Raw genomic sequence first — 26,238 nt, 5'->3', positions numbered from 1 at the left:
GTGATTTGAGCGCTAAATCAAGCGCTACACACCTCTCTTAAGGCGCTACCTCAGAGCGCTGGCGAAGCTCATGTGATGTCAGTTAGCAATGGAACACAGACACACTGGCGCCGGCCAGTTCTTAAAGGGGAGGGTCGATCTTGCTCTCCATCCACACCCTGCTCATTGCAGCCTTGAATCTCGGCCTGGAGAGACCTGTACATCAATTCTGCTGGAAAGAACAATGGAGAGGCCCAGGGAAAGAGCTCCGAGTGCAGCCCCCATAGTTTCTTCTAAATCGATGCTGGGAAGGTCAAATCAAAATGAGCCTGCAAAGTGCTGCTCAGTACCCAAAAATCCTTTACACAGCGTTGAATCTCTCCAGAAGTCTCTCTGAATGCATGGTGCAAAAATGTTGCCGACAAAAAAAGGCAGGAAGCGGTCGCCTTTAAATAGCGCTCCCCCAGTCCCTTCCTGACTGCAAAACGTTCCCCTCTATCTGTCATTGCTAGCGGCAGGGGGCACCATTCAATACCCGGTCTGGGGCGCTACCGGGGCGTTGCACACTCGACTGATGTCATGATCTGTGGGCGTAGGAGATCGTGGCGGTAGTGTTTAGCACCGCCGCAAAATGTCCGGTCAATTTCGCGAGCGGCGCAAACATCGCCGCGCCCAGGCGTTAGTTGCTTTGCGCCCCGTTAGCAAGAGGGCGCTAACGGGTGACGCTAATGAACCAAATTTTTCCCCCTTGGCATATTAAATATATTTTTGTTAAGTATTATTTTGGCATCAAACCTCGAGTATAGAACATAGAAGTTGACAAACTAGTTGAATGATGAGTAAATTCTAACTTATTGATCCTAGAAAATGATGAATAGTGGGCTGCAGTTTATATTTTATGTGCAACAGTCAGTTCTGTCTGGAAAGCTGTAGGCTGCTGAACACATACATTTTAAATCCATAAGATTGATTCAACGCCATTTCAGAGAAAGCCTTTATCTTAACTAATTCCTGATCAAAAGAATCTTAGTTTTTGCAGATATTGATATCCATCTTGTGGTTTGTAAATCCAGCACCTCATCCATTTTGATGGAAACCTTTGAAAATTTAACCACAACAGGGTCGGATTTTTGTATTTGTCATAAAAGCATCACACAAGAACCATGTCCGATAACTATTGTAGTCTATATTGTCTGGTGACTTATTTTTGTTCTTGAATGAATTGGTACCAATGTATTAAAAAGCCTAGCAATCAGCAGAGACATCATTTGCAAAAAGTGATATTGAGAAAAGGTGGTTTGGTATTAAAATACTTTTGCACTTAAATGATACTTCTAAAGTGCCCTGTATTTGCAGTGGCTATGAGCAAGGAGGCAAGTTCAAGCAGCTATTTTGAAACATTTATGTATGTAGCTTTTATCCACACAGCAACTAATAACCCTGCGTTTGAGATGGATTAATTTATTTAAAAAAGAAAAAATTCATGGATAGCTCTTGCATTTTAAATATAGGTATTCATTCACTCTGATAAGTTTACAAATAATTATGTACTGTTTCTTTTTATTTAGAGGAATTGAACCTAGAATTTTTCTGTTTTACCAGCCACTTCAATGTGTCATTTTGAAAACAATAGTGACAGTTCTTCAATACGTCCAGAGGGGATCTCTACCACAGTATCATTGGTCTTCTTTATAATATTTTGTACGATGGCTCGCTAAAAGTTATTCCTACTTGTCTTGATTACTTGTATAGAAGGAAATACATTCGGGGAAAATATGGAAATTTACTTAATTCTGCCATTTTCAATAATGTCTTTTTTAAAAAAAAAACCTTAAAGCACAGAGGTTCAGCAGTATGCATTAAGGTAGTAGAAGTGACCTTGCAGTCTGTTCTCTAGAAATCTAGTAACCTGTGTTTAAGCCAATGCTTTCAGATGACTGAAAGAATTAAATTCAATTGTTACGTTGGAATTTTTACGAGTATTCTGGGGATTGTGGTCCCCAATTCTGTCCATTTTATAATTAGACACGCTGGTTTATAGTGTCATATATAAGTCATATTTAGTTTCCGTTACATGGTGGTGGATGAAAGTTTATCTGGCCATGATGGGTAGCAATATTGAAAACATGTTCTTTTTAAATGTATTTATGATGATCAGAACAATTCTAGCCCTGGGATTTTTTGCTCCTGTTTTGGTATCAAATTCCACAGTGTTTTCCATTTGTCTGTGAAATGTGACTCTACTTTCCTTCCATCCTGCTGAATTGGAGGTGCCAGCGAGTTCAGTACTGAGTGGGTGATAACCATATCTACTTCGTAATCTGAGCAAAGCCTTTAAAGTACTGATTTTAGTACTGTAGTAGCAATTGCAAAGATTTATCAAGAAAGAAACAAAGTCATTGGTAAAGAGGAGGTAGTTGAGATACTGGCTGTACTTAAAGTAGATAAGTTACCAGGACCGGATGGGATGGATCCAAGGATGCTGAGGGAAGTAAAGGTGGAAATTGCGGAGGTACTGGTCATAATCTTCCAACCCTCCTTGGATACTGGGGTGGTGCCAGAGGACTGGAGAATTGCAGATTTTATACCCTTGTTCAAAAAAGGGTGCAAGGATAAATCCAGCAACTACAGGCCAGTCAGCTTAACCTCGGTGGTGGGGAAGCTTTTAGAAACGATAATCCAGGTCAAAATTAACAGTCACTTGGACAAGTGTGGAGTAATTAAGGGAAGCCAGCACGGATTTGTTAAAGGCAAATCGTATTTAGCCAACTTGATTGAATTTTTTGATGAGGTAATGGAGAGGGTTGATGAGGGCAGTGCGGTTGATGTGGTGTACATGGACTTCCAGAAGGCATTTGAGAAAGTGCCACATAATAGGCTTGCCAGCAAAGTTGAAGCCCATGGAATAAAAGGGACAGTGGCAGCATGGATACGAAATTGGCAAAGTGACCGGAAACAGTAGCGCTGAATGGTTGTTTTTTGGACTGGAAGGTATACAGTGGTGTTCCCCAAGGATGGTACTAGGACCACTGCTTTTCTTGATACATATTAATGATTTAGACTTGGGTGTACAGGGCACTATTTCAAAATTTGCAGATGATGCAAAACTTGGAAATATAGTGAACAGTGAGGAGGATAGTGATAGACTTCAAGATGACATAGACAGGCTGGTGGAATGGGCAGACGTGTGGCAGATGAAGTTTTAACGCAGAAATGTGCGAAGTGATACATTTTGGTAGGAAGAATGAGGTGAGGCAATATAAACTAAAGGATACAATTCTAAAGTGGGTGCAGGAACATAGAGACCTGGGGGTATATGTGCACAAATCATTGAAGGTGGTAGGACAAGTTGAGAAAAGTGGTTAATAAAGCATACGGAATCCTGGGCTTTATAAATAGAAGCATAGAAAACAAAAGCAAGAAAGTTATGATGAACCTTTATAAAACACTGGTTCGGCCACAACTGGAGCACCGCACTTTAGGAAGGGTGTGAAGGTCTTAGAGAGGGTGCAAAAAAGATTAGTTCCAGGGATGAGGGACTTCAGTTACGTGGATAGATTTAAGAAACTGGGGTCATTCTCCTCAGAGCGGAGAAGATTGAGAGGAGATTTGATAGAGGTGTTCAAAATCATGAGGGGTCTCGACAGAGTAGACAGAGAGAAACTGTTCCCATTGGCGGAAGGGTCGACAACCAGAGGACACAGATTTAAGGTGATTGGCAGAAGAACCAAAGGCGACGTGAGGAAAAACTTTTTTACGCAGCGACTGGTTATGATCTGGAATGCACTGCCTGAAAGGGTGACTCAATCATGGCTTTCAAAAGAGAATTGGATAAGTACCTGAAAGAGAAAAATTTGCAGGGCTGTGGGGAAAGGGCGGGGAAGTGGGACTAGCTGAAGTGCTCTTGCAGAGAGCCGGCATGGGCTCAATGGGCCGAATGGCCTCCTACTGTGCTGTAATGATTCTAAGAAACAAACTTACATATACAACACTCAATTTAAAATAGACATAAAATATTAACTTTTAATTGAAAGATTTGAAATAAATCTAAGTTTCAAAAGCTTCTCCTACAATTGTCAGACTAGTGCAATTATTACTGTATTCCTTTACTGTGGTAAATTACCATACTTTCCACTATAAACGTGGGTGAAACATCTGTGGGATATAGATTTGTACAGCACAGAAGGAGGCCATTCGGCCCATTGAGCCTGCACCATTGGAGTAGGTAATGTATGCACAGAATGTGGAACTTGAGCGTCTGCAAGCCTGCCGGCTCAGACCACCTAACAAGATCAGAATGGAACCACAAAATAACCATCCTATCCCACCACCACACAAAGGGCAATAACTGTATCCCGCAGGTAGACCTGATCATTGATATCCCCTTGGCCAATCCCAGGAATTCATCAAATTATCCTGACCCCAAGCAATAATACAGTTCACATACCAAGAATCCTAACTCTGCAAATCTATTCTTTTGTATTTACCATGTGACAAAATTGTACAGTAAGTTTACAAAATAAATTTACTAATTTCCTTTCAGAAATAAATTCTGTGCTGAAGCACTCCTTTTAAAATTGTTTTAGATGCACAGCTTGTGGTAACCAAAAATACCTAGTATTGAAATGCTCGATCAGAATTCTCTGAAGTCCCATCAAAACCTTTCACACCATTGGTAGATTTTTTTTGAGGTTTAACTTGTTTGGATCTCATCCACGGACTCAGTTCTCGGAGCACTTTTTGTGTCCTCTTGCTCAAGTGTATTCTGCATTGAAATTGCAACTTTTAGCTGCAGAATAGTTGGGAAAGATGTAGCTGATTCACTTAAAAATAAAATAAAAGGAATGGTCTATTTTATAAACTGCAAAAATCCAAATTGAAGAATAATATTAAATGGTCCAATGACCAGTCCAACTGGTGAACTTCTATATTTGTGGCAGAAATGCAGCTCAGAATTTTAATGAAGGGTGAAAAGCATTACTGTTCTCTTCAAATTAATATTTAACCAAAGTTGTCATTGGCTCAGTGTTTCTCATTGATAGTTTGAGTGTTTTGTATTAATAGTGCAATGGTGACCTGTTTTGAGTAGGGTCGAAATTGTGAAGAAGCAATGGTCTATGATGGATAGCAGGAGCTTTGGGATGCACGAATTGATTGAAAGAATAGGGAATCTAAAAAGGAGCGTTTGAGGATGTAAGTGAATATGAGAAATTGCTCAGGAAACACTTCTTGTCTGATTATCAGTTGCTTTTCAATTATTTTGTTCGTTTGCATCACTGATGAGACATAATAGCAAAAGGTGATTTTTTTTTTTTGTTGCTATTTAAATTGGAAAAACTGAGTACGATTTGCATGTTTATGTATAAGTTTATTAAAACTTAAATTGCATAGGATTTCTGGATATAATTCAGTAGGAAAAGGTTGTTTTGACATTTTCTTATCGAAACGTTGAGTTGAATTACGTCGATAGCTCAGTGAGTTTAGCCAGTAACTGGCATAATCATGGGAACGAAGAACGTCCCAGATTCAAGCAATGATCTATGTTGAGTAGATGACCCGAGCCAGAGTGGCAACAGAGTTGTTGCGATTGGCTTTTGGGTTAAATAGGAGAAAATAGACGAGGGATTCCACTTTTGTTCATGATCCAGTAAGTGCATGTGTAGGGATGTCTGGTGAGAGTAGGTTAAGGCTTAGCTCACTGTGAGATTCCATATGTTTGCATAGCTTGCCAGTGCACATGTAGAGGCTCAGACATGAAGCATGGCCACTTGGGTATGGTGCAGGAAGGTGCCTGGTGCTGGTGGCAAGGAGCCAATGTCACAAGAAAAGGAGAAAAAAGGAAATTGAAAGAAGACTAGAAATATAGGAACAAGGTGATTCAGCCGATGGAGGTCATGACTGGATTGACTTGTTTTTGTCCCTTTTTTAATTAATCCTGTACTGGCCGCGCTAGACGTGCTCCTATCTAGTTATCCAGCAAGTTAAACACTTATTCAAAAATAATTCTTCGTGAAGCCGTTTGCTGTTTTGAAGTTTTACTTGAACAAATTTGTGAAACTGTAAACAAAGACAAAGTATGTTTTGTACATAACTCAGTACTATACATTCGATATTACATAAGATATAAACATATTTACAACAGAATAGACTAATTGTATAACTAACTAACATTTGGACTAACTTCTATAACTATCAAATATTAACCTTTTATAAACATAGTGTTATCAAAATACTACTCTGACAACGTTGCTATTATGCTAAGAAACAAATATACTCACAGATATTGCGCTTGGCTTAACATATGAAATCAGATTACATTGGATTGTGAAACCCTTATGGAATCCTCCATTACGCCAGGTTCTTCCTGGAATTCTACTTCCTGTGTTACACAGGAAGAAAGGTCAGATGACCTTTCCAGCATACAAACTGCTAACACAATAACCACCACCAGAGGGTGCTATCTGCATATAAAATGTTCAGAATGTCACATAATGTCCAGAACAAATCCTCTCTGCCAAGAGTGTGCTTGGTTATGAGTGCTTCAACTGAGTTAGTACTTACTGCACGAGATCGCAGTTTACCGCTCTTCAGTGTCTACTCATTTTTGAAGCTTCCAAATGCAGCTGATGTGGACAAACGGAGCAACCATTCCCTGTGCACTGATGCTCCAACAAAAAGTGTATTACTCTTTTTAATGAGTGAAATGAAATATTCTATCTTGGGTTAGCCTTTGTAAATTGTTGTCATAGTCCGTGCTGAGGAACATCTAACAACTGCAATGCTAGTTTATTAACAGTTCTAATTATAAATAGCATATCATCACAAAGTAGGACTTAACAGACTTGCTAAAGCATCAACAGCTTAAAGGCTTTATGCACTACATTGAAGCAAGATAATTTCCCTATATATTCCAATTCTCCCAGATAACTTTGGCAGACTACAAAGCCTTGCTGTAATCAACTGAGAAAATTAGACTTGAGATATTAATATTTTTTGAAAATTCAATATCCTTGTCTGATAGCTCCACAATATGAAATTATGACATGTTGTAACCTTGAGCTTAAAATTGAACTTTTCCTTACAATTTGTTCATTTTCTAAAACGCTTTAAGCTATAAAAGTGAAACAATCCTCTATTTATTACTTTGAGTTGCCCTGAGCTTTGAAATTCAATTTCCTGCTGCCTAGTCAAAGGAAATTTTCTCATGACAAAGGGAGAGAGAGGTTGCTTAAGAGAATAACTTACAAAGGTTTAAAATCTAATTTCTGAGGATTAGAGAAAATTATTGAAAGATTGTTTTTGTTGTGGCATATTTTTAACGTCTGAAAGATAATAAATTCACAACATTGCATATTAAGAAGCTATACAGTAGACATCGTAACAAGAACCTGGTATAATTTGATTTATTTTCATGTGAATAAGGTAGTTAGAAAATGGGATCACTAAAGTAAATTGTCCTTAATTTCATCAATCCATTTTTCTGGTCATGCACCACACATTTCAAATTATTTTCCCCAATGTCAGTGATTTATATTCTAATGATGAAATGTCTGTGGAGAACCAGCCTGCAGTGCGAGCTAGACTCAATTGTTTACACCAAATCCAGGAAATGAGAGTGCACTTTTTTTTACACACACACAGGTGCTCAATTTTAATTGTTTCTCACCCACTAGTTTGGTGTCATCCTGTGAAGGGCAGCATTCAGCAAGCTTGATGTGTGATCATTGTTGTAGTTGTGAGGAATAGCACAGTGATGCAAAAATTTCCTGGTGGCATTTATGACATTTTCATCGATGATCTTCCCAAATTCCATTAAGAACTGATGGGATTTGTACTCTTATTTTGATACACAGGAATATCGATTTTTCTTCTTCTGCATCTGCTATGCAAATCATCACTGCTTGTTAGTGAGGTTTTCAGTCAACGTTCCAACACATTTTGTGCTCTTACCAAAAAAAAATCAATTAAAAGTAGCAGTACCATTAGCTTTAAAATAAAAACAGAAAATGCTGGAGAAACTCAGTAGGTCAGGCAGCATCTGTGAAGAGAGAAACAGAGTTAACGTTTCAGGTCGATGACCTTTCGTCAGAACCTTTCGTCAGTACCATTAGCTTATTTATTAACAGTCTAAAAGATAAAACAAATCTCATGACTTTGTTAGAATTTGGGCAGTTTTAAAAGAGCATGTTGTTGGGATTAGCTTTGCACTGTGAATCCCCTTACCGTTTGGAATGTCTTCAGAAAAGGTCACAGTGCAATGCCAATATTTTGTGCAATTTGCATTGGAAAAAACTGACCACAATTACAGTTTGATACAAATATAATCTAACAAACTTTATTTTGGAATGGGGTGAATACTCCACATCGATGAAAGTTTATTATGCACTGCCCATCTCAACTCCCTTTAGAACTGATTTGAGAAGGGATCTGAGCTGCTGCTGTTGATGTGGACCCTGAATACTCTTAATTCTACTATTCCTAGATATGCTGGTGAGTTTTATGGGCAGGATTAATGAGAACAATATTCTGCTGCTGTTAATTTCAAGTTTTTTTTTAACTTTGTGGGGGCGGGGGGGGGGGGGAATTCAAATTATCCAGTAATTTAAATTAAGCAATTTAAATAAAACAACACAAGAGCCAGTTTTTGCACATTCAATTTAAATTAACAGATATTTTGAATTAAGAGGATCAGACTTGTATTGATATATAAAACCTGTACTTGCTTAAAAAAAAATTTGTGTCAGCGTGCACCTCCTGTTAAGTCTTTGTCCTACTTTCCTGTCACTGTTTTGCTATTATAAATTCCTGTTTCTGCATTTATGTTTTGCCAATGTAAGCTTGTCACCCTGTAATTATATAAACTAGTGTGACTTTTCTCCACAAATTGCCTGGTATGCTTTCTGAAAATTTTCACCTTAATCTGCCATGACTTTCTCAGTAACTGAAATTTCTGTTGCACAAAACCGATCCCTAAATTACATATTTCACAATAACCTGATTTAAATTTATCCAAATAGACCTTTGTATCACGTAATAATTTCAGCGTGTCTTTGCTTGATGCCTTCAACCTTTCCCAATAACCTGGGCCTGTGGGCTTGTCTTCGATATTTGTGCCCGGAGTTGTGATGCTGTGAGCTGAATTTGGACTGCACGGTCTGAGCGTGTGCAGTGTACCTGATTTCCTGGGATGCATCAGTACCGTTCAGTAAGTTGCTCGGATGGAATTTTTTTTCTTTGTCTTCCCGCAATTTCTGCTGAGCTGTTTTCCAAATTTGAAGAAAAGCTAGAGAACTTATTTCAGAAGCTTCAAGTCAAATTTGTATTGACTTTTTAAAAACAAGAGTGTGTGTGTGAAAGAGAAAGATAGTTTACGAATTATAGACCTGCAGTAGCTTTTGTTTTGTGTTCTTTAACCAAAAAAGCGATTAAACTGAGGGAGAGAGGGCGCAGCCGTGGGGGGAAGAGGCGTTAGAGATAGTCTTCATGCTAATAGTTCAGTTTTGAAAAATAATGTTGACTTTTGAAGTCAACTAATAATCTTGCCTACCTTTACTTGACAGAAAAGGTAAATGCTAATTCCTTACATTTGTGAGACAGATTCAAACTGCTGATACCTATGAGACAGAGCAAGAGAAACTCCAATTGGGAGCAGGGAATAGAATTGCACGCCTGAGTTTATTGAATGGGAGGATCATTTCTATGTATGTGATCTGAGCAAGAGCTTGATTCAAATGCTCATATTACTGAGTAATTGTATATTTCACTTTAGCTGGAATTTTACTCTTTACTGCTGTGAATCTTTTTGTCTTGTATGCTAGAGGGTAAAGGGTGCAATGCTGTGGGAGATTTTGTATCTGTATGGATATATGTACATGTGTATGGGTATAGAAATATACTGTGTGAGAACATAAGAAATAAGAACAGGAGTCGGCCATACGGCCCCTCGAGTCTGCTCTGCCGTTCAATAAGATCACAGCTGAGCTTTTACATCATCTCTACTTTCCTGCACTACCCCATATCCCTTGATTCCCTTAGTGCCCACTATGTAATGCCTTATGCCATACATATCAGCTAAACATAGCTTTTAAAATGGAAATTACCCTACCAATTGCATAGTCTGTATTTGAAATGTTGTGGATTGATGAGTATATAATCTTGAAGTTCAAATGGCTGTTATAACGTGCTCAAGCTTTGTTTTTGTGGTTTATGATATATGAATCAATCCGTGTTATTTTTGAACACTGATTATTGCCCATTAAATGTTCCCTTTTTCTTTAAAAACCCTACCTGCTAGTTGTACCATTTCAAACGCAGGCGTCTGAGGTTAACAAAATGTACAGCTGCACAAACATTTTGGCATGTAAACTGCCCAATGTGATGTGCTAAATGTGATGCAGAGGCTTGATGGAATATGGAAATATTATCAGCAAGGCTGGAATGACATGACTGCATGAGCCTGGTAGATTAAATGATGTGTATATGTAACACAAACTTGTATGTATTCCTGTCGATTGGTGCCTTTTTTGGAAAAAAAAGAATGCTTTAACTAATAAAACATATTGCTGCGTTTCTAAGATTCTTTTTGTTCCAATTTCACAATTGCTTAAAAGAAATGGAATTTCTTTACGTTTAAGCTGTCAAATTTTATTTGTGAATTGCTTTGGGCAAATGCTTCTGTCCCCCCTGCAGAGATCACTTCATATTGCAAGTAGGTGCTGTGTATTTTTAAACCGTGGGCAGGTCAGATTCATGTAATGTGCTAGCTGATATTAAATTAGCAGACCATGGTACGTTTCTTGAATTTCCATTTCCTAATGAAATTGGCAGGAGATGCACATGAGCTGTTTTATGCAAGGCTGATGGAACTCTTTTGGACAGCTCTGGCAACTTGAAAGTCAAGAGCTAGACGTTTTTGTTCTGAATTATAACTGAGTAACTCAGCAATCTTTATGGTTGATCATCTATAATGTATTTCCTCTGGGGAAAAATTGCAGTTGAACTATATTCAAATAATAAAAGGTAGGTTACCAAGGAGCTGGAACTATGGAGAATTGTGAGTTCCTGTCGTCTCCTGGGGATTGCTTGATTGCCTTAGGGGATTGAAGAGGAATGGTCCCGAGTTCTTTCCTAAATTGGCTACAGGTTATTTTTTTCTGTTTTTGCCTCTTCCAGGAGATTGTGTGACTGAGATGGGGGTCATTGGGCTTACGAGACTGCACCATACCCTGTTTGCGGTGAACTTGAGGGGCCAGATGGTCTTTTTTATCCCTTTTTTGTCTTTTCATATAAATTGGATTTGAAGGAGGGGTACTGCAGGGGGCGGGGGTGATATCACCTTCAATTTTTCACAATGCTATTTTGGAACCAACCATCTCTTTGCAGACAAATTTTCTCTTGGGCACTATGAACAAGTGGCAGTGTAATCGGCTAGAAAGATCCATGTAGATTGTGGCCACTTGTTGCCTTGTTCTTTCTCTCAATAGGTGTTTTTTTCTAAACTGACTGGGAGCTGCTTTTTTTGGCTGAGTAGAGTTGCTGCGAAGACTTTGCCGAGGTAAACTGAGGTTCTGAAAAGCTGTATAAATGTTCTATTTTAGTACACATAAGCAAACAAACGGTTGCATGCCATGCAACAATGCAGACGATGAATAATATGTGTAACTTTGGCCGAGTCTCTGAACAGCCCACTGATCTATAAGGGGAAAATTTGTTTGTTTTTCCAGAGTTTTATTGCTGCTTTCAGGACCGTGTATAAGAATAAAGAATAGCCTTTAACTGTTGACTTGCACGTTGGAGGTGTAGAATTTCTTTGGTAGGAGAATGTTTTGTATAAATGGTGTAGAATGTGTAATAGAATAAATGCTTTACATTGTAAATGTTTGCGCCGTCATTTCCTCTGTACAGCGGCAACTCCTTATGTTCTATAAGCACAATTTTATGCACCATTTTTGTGAAAAATAAAAGGGAATTTGCTAATTGCTCAATGAAAATTCAGTAGAATTTATATGGATAGCATCTGAGTTTTTTAAACACTGGATTTGCAATGCATTTAATTCCCTCCAAAGAATTTTGTTACCGTCTAACTATTAATTCAGAATTACATAGAATCTGCAGCATAGAAACAGGTCATTCGGTCCAACTGAGGTATGCCCGTGTTTATACTCCACACTGGCTCTCCCTGCCCCTGTGTTCCCTCTATTCCTTTTTTCCATCATGTATGCCTCCCTTTAATGTGTAATTGCTATCTGCTTCAACCACTCCATGTGGCAGCGAGTTCCTCACCACTCTGTAAAGGAATTCCTCCTAACTACTTTATAGAGAAGAGAGCCCAGCCTACTCAATCTTTCTTGACAGTTACATCCTCTCAATCTGGTAACATCTTTCTAAATCATTTCTGCACTTTCTCCAGTGCTTCAATATCCTTTTTGTAGTATGAAGACCAGAAATTCAATTGTGGTCTAACCAAGGTTCCATATAAATTTAACAATACCTCCATGCTTCTTTATTCTATTCCTTTAGAAATTAACCCCAGTACTTTACGGTGTCAGCTGTGGCTCAGTGGGTAGCACACTCGCCTGAGTCAGAAGGTTGTGGGTTCAAGTCCCACTCCAGGGACTTGAGCACAGAAAGCTAGGCTGACACTCCAGTGCAGTGCTGAGGGAGTGCTGCACTGTCTGAGCTGCCGTCTTTTGGATGAGACGTTAAACCGAGGCCTCATCTGCGCTCTCAGATGGACGTAAAAGATCCCATGGCACTATTTCGAAGAAGAGCAGGGGGGTTATCATTGGTGTCCTGGGGTAAATATTTATCCCTCAACCAACATAACAAAAACAGATTATCTGGTCATTATCACATTGCTGTTTGTAGGAGCTGCTGTGTGCAAATTGGCTGCCGCGTTTCCTACATTACAACAGTGACTACACTCCAAAAAAAAACTTCACTGGCTATAAAGCGCTTTGAGACATCTGGTGGTCATGAAAGGCGCTATAGAAATCTAAGTTTTTTTCTTGCACTTTTTTTTTATAGCCTTATCTACTCCTGTTGCTACATTTAGCGATTTTATATTTCTGTATTCTCACATTTCTTTGCTCCTCTACCCTATTTAGTTTCTTACCTTGTAAGGAAGATGTGGCCTCCCTATTCCTCCTACCAAAATGAACCACCCCACACTTCACTATATGGAATTTCATTTGTCAGTTACGCGCACACTCTGCAAGCCTGTTTATGTATTCCAGTATTTTGGTGCAGTCCTCCACGTAATTGGTCAGTTTCTGTACTTGTACCATAATTTGTAATGCACACTCCATAAAGGAGCAAGTACGAGGTTGCTGCAAGGGGTAGCTTTAAACTGTTCCATTAATACAATAACTGGCAGGAATAAAGGAGCCTGATTTGTTTGTGTCTATGTATGTTCTAGTTGGTTTGCTGCTCTAGAAGAAATGGTTTATTGTCTCCCCCCTCCCCATCAGCACACTGTTCCCACAAAGTTTATTGTTTTAAGCATTTTTTTGGCCATTTTTCCACTAAGGATTTGGAAATAGTTACTCTTCATGTTGGGTTTTTTTAAAGCAGGGGTGTTCACATAGTTTAAAAAAAAATCTAATCAAAATGTGCTTGTGGAAGTTATTTTCCCACAGGGACTGTAAACAGTAAGTGATTAATGAACTTGTGTCAGTAATCGATAAACACCTTGCATCTATTGTGTTGGGGAGTTTCTGGTCATGGTGACCTGGCAGGGGAGTCTGGCAGATCTTTCCTTCCAGCTCTGAGCTAAGGGAAATATATATTTTTAAAAACATACAGACACAGGCAGTCAGCTCCAGCAAAGGCTGCTTGGTTGGTTGAGTTTTTGAAACCGAAAGCTTTGAAGCAGTCAGGCCCAACAAAGGCAAGAATGCAGGAAATATTTTGTTTGTCAAGCAACATGACTTCCTGATGTCAGGAAGTGTAGTGCGTTTATTATTTTGTATTATTATGCAACGGCAAGTTGTACTGATTTGAAATAAGTGATTCTGATCCTAACAATTGCTCTGTATGTTCACTTGCTGTGAAATAAAGCCGTTTAATGAATCATATCTGGCCTCATGTCACTGATTCTTCAATCCAGGTTTGAAAAGATTTATAGAACAAAAAACCCGACCCCCTTGACCTTGATGGCTTTGGGAACCAAAATCTTTGTTGAACAGAAGTCAGAGATGTGGAAAACAAGTGTTTTTCTCTTGGCGTTCCCCAGGCACTCTAAAAAGCAGTCTTCATTTTTAAAGGTCTCCACTTGAGAAGCATTTTTGCTGAGCACAAGGACCAGAGTACAAGTGTCAAATATTTCAACTGACTGCTTGCATTGCAAGTCTACTTTGCTTATGTTATTACAAAACTCTAGATTTGAGCTGGCACTGAGACTCCACAAATCCCACGTGAGAGAATCTTCCCCTCTCCATTTTTTTTTTGACTTTGAGCAGCTTCTCCTTGTAAATGATTAGGCTATGAGGTGCCAAAGTGTTGCTATGACTACCAGGCACAGGCATGTTTCTCCTCCTGTCCAATTCCTATATGGGCAATCTCGATAGTTATCTGTTTCCCTAACTGGAAAATAGTATCGTGTAAGAGTGGTAATAGCAATTTAACTGAAATGTAATGAATTAAAAATAATGAGCTGATCTGCATAAAATCTGCTGTAACAGTGAGATTTTTATTATGAAATCTCAACTGACTTGCTTTTAAATATTGTGTAACATCAGCATTGAAGATGAGGCATTTTCATGGATTAGGAAATTTCTACCACAGTTCACAAGATCAAAGCCTTGCTGGCGATAAAATTGCAAGCTCATCTGTAGAATAGGAATTGTATTCTTGATTTGTTAATTGCTTTCCTCAGTTGATTCAACTTCTGTTCAAAATTGCAAGTAATGAAGATCAGAAAAAGGAGAGGATAAATAAACTGGAAGTTATAATTGCAGAGGCAGAAAACTAAACTGGAATACCTTGAGAGAAACTGAAGCCATGTGGAAAATGGTAAGGATCAAAGCATGGAAAGGAAAATTTAATTAGAGGAATGATATATAGCAGGCAATATAAATGTCAAATCTCCCATGGTGTAGCTCACAGTGAACCAGAGCTAAGTACGAACATACAAAAATGACCGGGCAGGAAAAGACCAGCTGGTCCATCAAGCCTACCCCACCCCACGCCACGGTGGCTCGACCATCATGGCCAGGCACTCCCTCCCTTACCTCCTCTCCCCCACCCTGCCCCCCAAACCAACCCACCCATGCAGCAATATATTCTCCTGGGACAGGTGGGAAAATAAGAAACAAAAACCCAGGGCCAATAATGGAAAAAATACTCAGTAAAATTCCTCTCCAAGCCCCCTCAGGCCATTGAAACCATTCCAGGCGATCACATGGACTAAGTGTTAACCTATAACCTTCCATATGACACAATCTCTGCCCCAGTCAGGAACCGGTCCAGCTCCCTCTTGAAGGCGTACAGAGAATTCTGTTTATGTGAACAATTGTCCTTTTTGTATTCAGTATATCATTCAGAATAAATTGGAAAATTAAAAAAATTCCCGTGTGTATAGCAAGAATTTTCACTTTAAAATCTTTCCTGTCAAAGCTTATCTCAGAAAATGTTACAAAGTTCATATTCCAGCTTCTTTTGAAAGAATTTGGAAAAACAACCTCCTAATTGTTAAAAGCCTGAGGAGGAGCAGAGTTTCAGTTGAACAGAATTTGATAGATTTATGGTGGGAGATTTTACACAAGTCACATCGTTAGATTGCAGTATGCCAGGTATTGCAGACATGGGTGTAAGTTGTTAACTCTCCTCAGTTAGAGTGATAGCTTTTGGAAAGATATCAATTGAAACCTTAGGCTTTTCGGGGAGACTGAGACCTCCAACTAAAAATGTTAATGAAGGTACAATTTTATAGGTAAATTTGCATGTAAAAAATTACATCGTCTCAATAATGTTTTTATGATACAAAACTATTTTCTGTGCAGTGAGCTGGTGGAAGAAAAAATAATGACTGAAAAATTTGCAAAAATATTGTTATTTTGATAAATTCAGTTTTTGCTTTTTTCATGGAGAGATTTTCTTCACTTTTAGTTGCAGAATTCTGATTTGTTCTGCTTTACGAATACAAAAATTATGTCAATCAACACATACATGCACATACTAATCAATCTCCTGCCTTTGGTAAGCTGGCTGACACACTGCTCTATATGGGTAGGCCTTTAAGGGCACAAAGTCTAGGTTGGTTAAGTTCTTCCATTGCCCTTATTCATCACACCACCCTTCCACCTCCTTCCCCATACTTATCCCCTCTCTAGCAGCATCACCCAAAAGTTTTCTGTTTCCTGCCCCGCTGTCCAAACTTCAATTTTAGCCAAGTATTGAAAATGCTGCCTACTCCAGCGTGGGAAACAGCAGCCCAGCAATCAGTAACTTAAATGAGGCAAACGCTATGAAGACTACTCGGCAGGCTCGCAAAACCGGTGGTTTGGTCACTAAAAGCTAAAGCTGCAAAGAAAATGTAGTAATTCACAAGGCCTTGAGTTTGGTGGAGGGAGACAGCAGGCACCGGAAAGGTTGAGAAGTGAGGATGCAGTATAAGGGAGAGGAATGGGTGATGGGGGCAAAAGTAATGAGGGCTGTGAAGGTAAAAGGTATGCAGGTGGTAAAAACTGTATAGATGCAAAATCAATAAAGGGAAATACACTTGGATGAGTGCAGCTCCAACAACGCTCAATAAGTTCAACGCTATCCAAGACAAAGCAGCCTGCTTGATTGGCACCCCATCCACCATTTTAAACATTTACTCCCTCCACCACACCGTGACTGAAGTGTGTACCATCTACAAGATGCACTGCAGCAACTCCCCAATGCTTCATGACAGCGCCTCCCAAACCCACGACATCTATCACCTAGAAGGACAAGGGCAGCAAGCACATGGGAACACTATCACCTCCAAGTCACACACCATCCTGACTTGGGAATATATCGGCGTTCCTTCATCATCGCTGGGTCAAAATCCTGGAACTCCTTCCCTAACAGCACTGTGGGAGTACCTTCACCACACGGACTGCAGTCGTTCAAAAAGGCAGCTCACCACCACCTTTTCGAGGGCAATTAGGGATGGGCAATAAATGCTGGCCTTGCCAGCGACGCCCACATCCCGTGAATTAATTTTTAAAATTAAATTAAAAATAAAACTTGCACAGAAAGGAAAATCGGATGAAATGCAAAATGACAGGCAGACCTGGATGATTTTTTTACCACAATGCCACCTAATGTTGGGAGAATTGAAAAATAATAATTTATATAATAATCAATTTGCATTACATTAAAGGATCACAATGTCACACTTCCTTTACTATACTGTACTTTCAGTCTTCTTGCACAACGCTGTACCTCTAACTTTCTTTCATTACCATTGTTCTTGCCTTCAGACTCCCCGAGCAGAGCCTGACACCATTTTGGCTGTCGGCTGCTAGCAGCTTGCAGTGTATTTTTTTTTAAAGGGAGAAAAGTACTTGCCTTTCAATCCTCTTTGATGTGTTTCTTTTGCTCAGATTTTACAGTTTTTACAGCTATAAATGTGCTCAAAGATTCATTTTTTCCCCCCCATGCTCCTGGTAAATAAATAAATAGTGCAGTGTGGCGGTACCACCGGTTGTCCCTTACTAACTATGTACATAATTCACTTTAACCTAACTAGTTTGTATGTAACTTACCTGTTTGGGCCGTTGCCCCTTTAAGAGGTGACCTAACGCGCTGACTTCACGCATCACGTGATGCACGCACGCCGGCCACGGGCCCGGCTCGGCCTTCCATGGCGGCCGACGGCACAGCCCGGCCTACTGCGACTTCAGCCGCATCGGCCAGCCGACGTGAGTGACGCGATCTCCCACTCCCGCGGCAAGTGCCGGCCCAGCTCGGCCTCCAGCTCCCACTCCTGCGCTCGCGACTTCGGCCTCAACAGCCAGCCTCAGTGCCGGGTAAACGCGCCGATGTATCGGCGCGGGTCACGTGACCGCCCCAAGCGCGGGCGAACGCGCTAACGTCACGACGCGGTCACGTGACACCCGAAGCGCGGGAAAACACAGCCAAGCGTGAGTCATCACCTCTCCACAGGACTGCGGACTCAGTCCTCGTGGCGCCCCCGCTGGGGAAAGACCTACTCTACGGCTCTCCTGCAACTATCTCATTTGCCTGCTGTATTTCGCCTGCTTCCTGCATTAAAGAACTTATTTATTGTTCTCCTGAAGTCGAAGTCGATTATTTAGTAGGCATTCGTCCAATACCTGCTGAGGTCAACACGAATTCCTACAGCAGTGCAATTCTGGCTGCTTTGTGTAAAAGATGTAAGGAAACCACTTTGAGCCTTACAAGAGGCTGTTAATCTTTCTGATTGTGTTTCATCTGCATCGATTTTATTGCTTGGTGCCTTAAATGTGCCTCAAGGTTTCCCCATTTTTCATGCTCCCAATAAGATAATTATTGTTGCGTCATTGTTGCTCATGGCTACTTGCAGTGTGTTTTTAAAAGAATATATAATGTTGGGAGTCTTAAAGGAGCTTTTCTACTGCTCTAATTGTACAGTTTTTGTGACTTTAACATGCTCAGGGTTTCCAGTTTTTTTTTGTGCTGTTGAGAGATCAGCTAAAGGCAATAAAACCTACTATCAGAGCAGTTTAATAAAGATAATTGGAGAAGAAAATAGTGATATCTGTAGTAGCAAGAGCAGGATTTTTTTTTAGCCTTGTTAGGAGCCAGTAAGGACTGTAAAGGGCCATTGAAGGATGGAGGTTACAGTATGCATAAGTTCCACCATTTATGGGTCAACTTCTTTCCACCGCAAATTCCTTTGCCACGTAATGAAATCTGCCTGTGTAAAGTTGTCCTCCTGTAATTACATCCCCCAACACTGTTGACGCCAGTGTCTCAATTTTGCATCTCTGAGCTCCTCCGCTTGTATGGCGGAGAATCCCTTTTCCGCCAACCAACTCTACTTCTGTAGATTACACTTAGCCTTGACTCTCCTTGTGCAAAGCCATGGCATATCAATTGGTATATATTAGAAAGATCTCCCCATTGGGCCACCGCACTTTAGGAAGGATGTGAAGGCCTTGGAGAGGGTGCATAAAAGATTTAGGAGAATGATTCCAGGGATGAGGGACTTTAGTTACGTGGCTAGACTGGAGAAGCTGGGGTTGTTCTCCTTGGAGCAGAGAAGAGATTTGGTACAGGTGTTCAAAATCATGAAAGGTCTGGACAGAGTAGATAAAGAGAAACTGTTCCCATTGGCCAAGGGGTCGCAAACCAGATGAGACAGATTTAAGGTGATTGGCAAAAGAACCAAAGTCGACATAAGAAAAAACTTTTTATGCAGCGAGTGGTTAGGATCTGGAATGCACTGCCTGAAAGGGTGGTGGAGGCAGACTCAATCACGGCTTTCAAAAGGGAGTTAGATAAGTACCTGAGAGAGAATTTTTCAGGGCTACGGGGAAAGGGCGGGGGAGTGGGACTGACTGAGGTGCTCTTGCAGAGATCTGGCACGGGCTCGACGGGCCGAATGGCCTACTGTGCTGTAACCATTCTATGACATAAAACAAAATATCATCTGACTTGCCCTGAGCCAATGCTATCAAAGAGCTCTGCTAGTAACAGATTAAAAATATTAGCAGACACTGGCATCATGCTTTGTTACAAATGTAAAGCAGTCTTCAAACTGCAACTCATGAGCTGCCTGGCCTGCTGAGTATTTCCAGCATTTTCTGTTATTTTTGATATGTAAGGTTGCCTCAACAAAACACCAGTTAAATTTACAGTGGTCTCAGGCTGTGTTCCTTTGAAACATTTAGAATTTGGCTTTAAATTATTATTTCTTAAGGCTAAAGGGATCAAGGTATATGGGGAGAAGGCAAGGACAGGGTACTGAATTTGGATGATCAGCCATGATCGCATTGAATGGCGGAGCAGGCTCGAGGGGCCGAATGGCCTACTCCTGCTCCTATCTTCTATGTTTCTAAATATAGCTGCGTCTTAGCAGCAGAATATTGCACAGTGTACGACATGGCATAATGCTCCTTTCATTATAAAATAATGTACCATCTGATTTACAGTGAGCACTGTCACGAGAATGTGTGTTATGCTATGAAAAGTCGAATTTACGTGTGTGTTGCTGTAAGACTGCTTTCTTAAATGAATGGTGCGCTCAGTTCGAGGTTAAGCTGCAAGGCAGGTTGGAGACATTAGAGCAGGTATTTACTTAGAGAGGGATCTCGAATACACAGCAATATAAGATTGTATCAGTAAGAAAGCCCAGTGCAGGTGGTAGAAAGTGTAAATTATCTTAATTGTAAATTAATTGTTTAAAAAGGTTACACTTTCCTACATTTACACCAAACTTGGAGCTGTTCAGTTGTACTTAGTTTTTGTTGACTTACTTAGTCTTCTGCATTTCTTGAGAAAATGGCAGTCAGGACTAGGAGTCCATCATGTGTTACCAATCCGAGGTAACCAAAAGAAATTTGGATAGATTGGGATTTATTTGGGGGTATAGTAAGAGAGGTCACCAATGGAAAGCCTGTTTATTGGTAGTAAATGTGAACCCATTAACTTGCACATTGGCGTTTCCACAGTAGTTTGGCTGAGCGAACAATATCGGGTTGATTGCGTAGTGTAAACAATAATTCCAGGAACCGCCAGTAAAGGAGGACCACTTGATGCGGCGGTCTCAGCAGGACAATGCCCTGAAGGGTCATTACCTACGACCATTCCATCGCAATTGGCAGGTAATAATCATATCCCTTACAGAAAAGGAACAGGTCAGATGACAAATTATGAGAACAGATGGGGAGAGATCAAGGGGAGAGAAGGGAGAGAGATTGCGGTCCAAGACATAGAGAAATCAGGAGATAAAGGGCAAAGAGACATTGGGGCGGAGATTAAGATTGATGTAGAAAGACAAAAGGTGAGATTGATAGGAAACATCCGAGTGAAAATATATTGGGGAGAGAGACCCAATGAGGGAAAAACACTGGTGGAACACTGACAGACAAATCCCGACAGGGAGAAGTAGCAGGATGGTGAGAAATCAGACAAATGGATGTGAGAAGAAGACAGATCTAGAAGGATAGAGAGATCCATGCGAAGATGGGCAAACAAAGGAGAAGACTTGCCATAAGCAACATCGCAAGATCTCTATTAGTATATCATAAAATATAGAGAACACCTTCAGGTTTGTGCAGCACAGTGTTTTCTGTTGTTTTGTTGCTGGAAGTAAGTGTAATGTTTTATTCCTACCCACGAATGAATGAATGAGTGAGATTACTGTCAGTGTTGTTTGTTCAGCTGCTGGGTGAATATCCTTATGTTATGAAAGAAAATGAAACAATTATGTAAAGTGCATTTTTTCAGTCCAAATTTTTATGTGACTGAGCGAACAGTCTTGAGGGCAATCAGCTGAAATAAAAAGTGGGATGCTTTATTGTATGAACTAATTATGCATTTAATAATCATGACTCCTTCTAAGGTCTGTTTGACTTAAACAGTGATGCACTAAAATGTAATTTAACACTGATCAAATGGTTAATTTGCCTCAACATGAAATGTCAATGGTTTCCATATTCCTGCTTCTCTCAGCTTTGATCCTTCTACAGTTTTTCATACCTGATAGAAAGAAATTGAACCCATTAACAGTGTGTCCCTGTGACCGTTGTGAAATCAGACTTCCCTCTTTTTAATAAAGTCTGTTAAAACCAGTATATTGAAGTTTTGACAGTGTTGTGAAATCTTAGCTATAACTTCTTTGGGAAATTTATGTTTTTCTCCCATTTCAAGACTTTGATAGGTCTGTTGTGGATTTCACCAAAGAATCTGTAAAATTGTCTGAAAGGTGTGAAAGTGGCCGAGGACCTTTGCTTTTCATCCTTAATGGTTAAACACCTGCCTCTGCTCAACTGCCTGTTACAGTAACTGAGTTGCGATCAGGAACTTGTGACAGGTGGGCCATCCAACACCACTTGTTATCATTTAAATTGTTTAAGTTTCATCATGCTAGGAAATACTTTTGGGCATTAAAGCCCAAATACTCTTTGAAACTTAATGTTTCAGGTTCAATGTGTAACCTAGATATTAATTAATAAGAATATTTTCAGACGGTGCTAAGGCCATGAATGTGTGAGTAAACTTGAGGGGGACTTCAGATTCTCGAAGCCTTTTCTAAAATTCTCACTGGATGCCTGTGTAGTGAAAATAATTTGTAATCTGGGGTGATGCTTGTGCCATATCTAATGTACCACATGGTTCCTGATTGTGGCCATGCTTTGCGGAGGGGTGGGTAGTTGTTGATAGGATGGTTGCTTTACTTGTGAACAGGGTCATCTGCAACTGAGATGCACTGGAGTAACCCCCTAGAGGCTGGCTCAAAGCTCAAAATTGGTGGAGGTCTCAATGCAGGTTACCAATTGTCATTTGTGAGCACAATGTAGTTTTTTTTTTAAACCTCAAATTGTGGTCAGCATCCTATCCTCTGACTTAATGGATCCTTTATTAAAAGCTTGTCATTCTGAGCCTAAATTTTAGATTGTATTGCCAAAACTGATCGATCCCTTATTTTCATACGATTCACTGAGTTGAACAGTTAATCCAGGGGCACAGCGATTATCACACCATAGTTGCCACAGCAGGGGGGCAACATGAGCTTCACCATGTTAGGGACAGGCTTGAAGGACCAGCTGGTCTTTTCCTGCCTGTCATTTTCATATCTGCGTATGTTAGAAAATTAAGTAAAAGTTGATCATTGATTTTTGAAGTGTATTGCTGGGACAGTTCTTTGAATTTTTTTAAGTTTGTAAGTAGCAATATATTCATACAGGCATTTTACTAAGTTGGTTATGATCGGAAAAGTTGCTTTTAAAAAGCATACATATTTGTGCTAATTCTAAATCGGGAAATTATTCTTGCCTTGTGGATACGGCGACAGATTTGATGAATGGAGTGACTTATTGGATAAATGAATTAAGCAAATAGTTTCAATGTTTTATTTTACTACCAGTATCTAATGTATTAACATGGGACATAGCTTTTATATATTTTCTTCCAGAAATTTGTAGTTTTTTTTTTTACTAAGTCTCCTCCTTTTGCTTTGGTGCCCCATGCAGCATTAGGTGAACAGCAACATGCTCCCAGATCTCGCTTATTACTGCTTTTGATGAACAGGGCGAAGAAAATGTTGAGAAAATTAGTAAGTTGGCAAACAATATTCAGTATGGGGAGGTGTGAAGTACTGTACATCCAAAGAAAAATTGGGCAATATATCTGTTCCATGAATATACGTAGTTGAAATAGCTAAGGATGTAGTTGAAAAAACCTCTCGGTAGTGCTAATGGAGACACTTAACATATTCAATCACTGTAGAGAGCAATCACTAAAGCAAATAGAATTTCAGTTGTTTGCGCCTCCCGTTAGCGCCTTAAGAGGGCGTTAATAGGGCGCAAAGCCACTAGCGCCCGGGCGCGGCGATGTTTGCGCCTCTCCTGAAATTAACCAGGCATTTTGCAGCGGCGCTAAACACTACCGCCACGATCTCCTGCGCCGGCAGATCGTGACGTCAGTCGAGTGCGCAACGCCCCGTTAGCGCCCCGGACCGGATATTGAGCGGCGCCTCCTGCCTTACCGCCTGCCGCTAGCAACGACAGGTTGAGGGGAGCGATTTGCAATTAGAAAGGGACTGGGGGCGCGCTATTTAAAGGCGACCGCTTCCTGCCTTTTTTTTGTCGGTGACATTTTTGCACCACTCATTCTGAGAGAGAGAGAGAGACTTCTGGAGAGATTCAACGCTGTGTGAAGGAGTTTTGAGTACGGAACAGCACTTTGCAGGTTCATTTTGATTTGCCCTTCCTTGCTTCGCCAGCGCTCTGTAGCGCCTCGCTCCTCGGCCTTTGCGCCTTTAAGACAGGTGTAAAGTGCTTGATTTAGCGCTCCAATCACCTCCAGGGGCGATAAAAGACAAGTTTGCCGTCGGAGGCGATAATTAGCACCAGGCGCTAAACTTTGCGCATGGCCGACAATGGCGCCCTAAATGGGGTGATACCGAATTTTTCCCCCTATATCTCCAAGTTAAGAGTACTAATTGGAAGCTGTCATGTCTTGTGACACAGGGATGCGATCTGATTGGAGTACTATTTTCCAACACCAAATCTCATCTAGTACAGGTGGTACTACTGTTACTTTGAAACTGACTACAATCTTAACACGTTGTGCAATAGAGTAGTAGGATGCAGTCTTGTACCTGTCACTGCTCACAAGATGAGTTCCCAACCTTTGCCTTTAAGAGACTCCATTTCTAGAGCTAAGGAAGGGAAATGGGAAGCAATTTCACCCCAAGCAACACTCTTACACTGTCTAATAGTGGAAAAAGGTCATTCAACCATATTCTTCGGTAGTGAATGATGTAAGATACAGGGTAATTGAAAGAAGAAACTTGTTTTTAAACACAAGGAAAGCTTAGATTAAGAATTTAGAAACTAATGATTTTTATTACACTTACTTAAAATTGTCATGAGATGATGCAATACGTCCATTTGCAGAATTCAGGTTATATTGTCAATGAGTGGAAGTGTGTGGAATGCGTGTTGCCAACCAGAAAGCATTCGTAGAAACATAGAAGATAGGAGCAGGAGTAGGCCATTCAGCCCCTCGAGCCCGCTCCGCCATTTAATGAGATCATGGCTGATCATCCAAATTCAGTACCATGTCCCTGCTTTCTCCCCATATCCCTTGATCCCTTTAGCCTTAAGAAATATATCTAACTCCTCCTTGAATATATTTAATGAATTGGCCTCAACTGCCTTCTGTGGTAGAGAATTCGATAGGTTCACCACTCTCTGGGTGAAGAAATTCCTCCTCATCTCTGTCCTAAATGGCTTACCCCTTATCCTTAGACTGTGACCCCTGGTTTTGGACTCCCCCGCCATCGGGAACATCCTTCCTGCATCTAGTCTGTCTAGTCCTGTTAGAATTTTATAAGTTTCAATGAGATCCCCTCTCATTCTTCTAAACTCTAGCGAATACGAGCCCAGTCGACCCAATCTCTCTCCATAACGTCATTCCTGCCATCCCAGGTATCGATCTGGTGAATCTTTGCTGCACTCCCTCCATGGCAAGAACATTCTTCCTCAGATAAGGCGACCAAAACTGCACACAATACTCGAGGTGTGGTCTCACCAAGGCCCTGTACAACTGCAGCAAGACATCCTTGCTCCTGTACTCGAATCCTCTTGCTATGAAGCCCAACGTACCATTTGCCTTCTTAACCGCCTGCTGCACCTGCATGCTTACCTTCAGCGACTGGTGCACAAGGACACCCAGGTCTCGTTGCACTTCCCCTTTTCCCAATCTATTGCCATTCAGATAATCTGCCTTCCTGTTTTTGCCACCAAAGTGGATAACCTCACATTTATCCACATTGGGCAGATGCATGGCAGATGCAGTATAATCACCCAACCTGTCCAAATCATACTGGAGTTTCTCTGCATCCTCCTCACAGCACACACGCCCACCCAGCTTTGTGTCGTCTGCAAACTTGGAGATATTACATCTAGTTCCCTCGTCTGGATCATTAATATATAATGTGAATAACTGGGGTCCTAGCACCAATCCCTGCGGTACCCCACTAGTCACTGCCTGCCACTTGGAAAAAGACCCGTTTATTCCAACTCTTTGCTTCCTGTCTGCCAACCAGTTCTCTATCCAAGTCAGTACCTTACCCCCAATCCTATGTGCTTTAACTTTGCACGCTAATCTCTTATGTGGGACCTTATCGAAAACCTTCTGAAAGTCCAAATACACCACATCCACTGGTTCTCCCTTATCTATTCTACCAGTTGCATCCTCAAAAAATTCCAGTAGATTAGTCAAGCATGACTTACCTTTTGTAAACCCATGTTGACTTTATCCGATCCTGTCACTGTTTTCCAAGTGCTCTGCTATTACATCTTTTATAATGGACTCGAGCATTTTCCCCACTACCGATGTCAGGCTCACCGGTCTGTAATTCCCCGTTTTCTCTCTACCACCTTTTTTAAATAGTGGGGTTACATTAGCTACCCTCCAATCCATGGGAACTGTTCCAGAGTCTATCGAATTTTGGAAGATGACCAGCAATGCATCTACTATTTCTAGGGCCACTTCCTTAAGTACCCTAGGATGTAGATTATCAGGCCCTGGGGATTTATAGGCCTTCAATCCTGT

The 26,238-nt window shown here is 40.6% G+C and overlaps 1 protein-coding gene across 11 annotated transcripts in view; it reads left to right on the top strand.

Moving 5' to 3' along the window:
* The window catches only part of znf618 (zinc finger protein 618), a 113,189-nt gene that overhangs the window by 19,737 nt on the left and 67,214 nt on the right, over positions 1-26,238 (top strand). For 3 of the 11 annotated variants that reach the window (XM_085965743.1, XM_085965747.1, XM_085965738.1), the window contains exons 1-2: positions 14,847-14,991; positions 23,148-23,230. The exons of 3 other annotated variants lie outside the window; for them this stretch is intronic. The gene's annotated coding sequence lies outside the window, so the exon portion shown is untranslated. Of the gene's footprint in view, positions 1-8,996; positions 9,185-14,846; positions 14,992-23,147; positions 23,231-26,238 lie in introns of those variants that run through there. 5 more of the 11 variants (XM_085965744.1, XM_085965742.1, XM_085965746.1 and 2 more) reach the window with 4 other exon arrangements.

Source organism: Somniosus microcephalus, chromosome 23, assembly GCF_052327205.1.
Source record: "Somniosus microcephalus isolate GS21.2 chromosome 23, FLI_Smic_1.0, whole genome shotgun sequence".
NCBI lineage: Eukaryota > Metazoa > Chordata > Chondrichthyes > Squaliformes > Somniosidae > Somniosus > Somniosus microcephalus.
Note: the sequence above shows the minus strand (reverse complement) of the source record. Positions and strands in the feature narration are given on the sequence as shown.